The sequence below is a fragment of the Stylophora pistillata genome, chromosome 14 (assembly GCF_964205215.1).
Source record: "Stylophora pistillata chromosome 14, jaStyPist1.2, whole genome shotgun sequence".
Classification (NCBI taxonomy): domain Eukaryota; kingdom Metazoa; phylum Cnidaria; class Anthozoa; order Scleractinia; family Pocilloporidae; genus Stylophora; species Stylophora pistillata.
In genome coordinates, this window is record NC_142532.1 from 23054837 (window position 1) to 23055162 (window position 326).

The window sequence follows — 326 nt, forward strand, 5'->3', positions numbered from 1 at the left end:
CTTATTTTTCCCGTATCGTAATCCACTTGCGTTTATCTACCAAGGGGAAGAGATAAAAGTAGCGAACCTTGAGAAGACGGATTGAAACTGAACTAGTTGTGTGGGCTTCAAATCTCCTTTTGACAACGTTCTCAAATGCGCTGTCGAACCGGAGACATGGCGACGGGTATTTTCTCTTTTGTTTGGTGCTAAGAGCGTTATTATTTGAAAGAGAACAAGCGATTAGAAACGATTAAGTGTTATAAAAAATATAAAACCGCTTGGAATTTCTATTTTGGTTCGTCTGATCCACAATTTTATTGTGGAGACCCTTAACATTTCCCAGA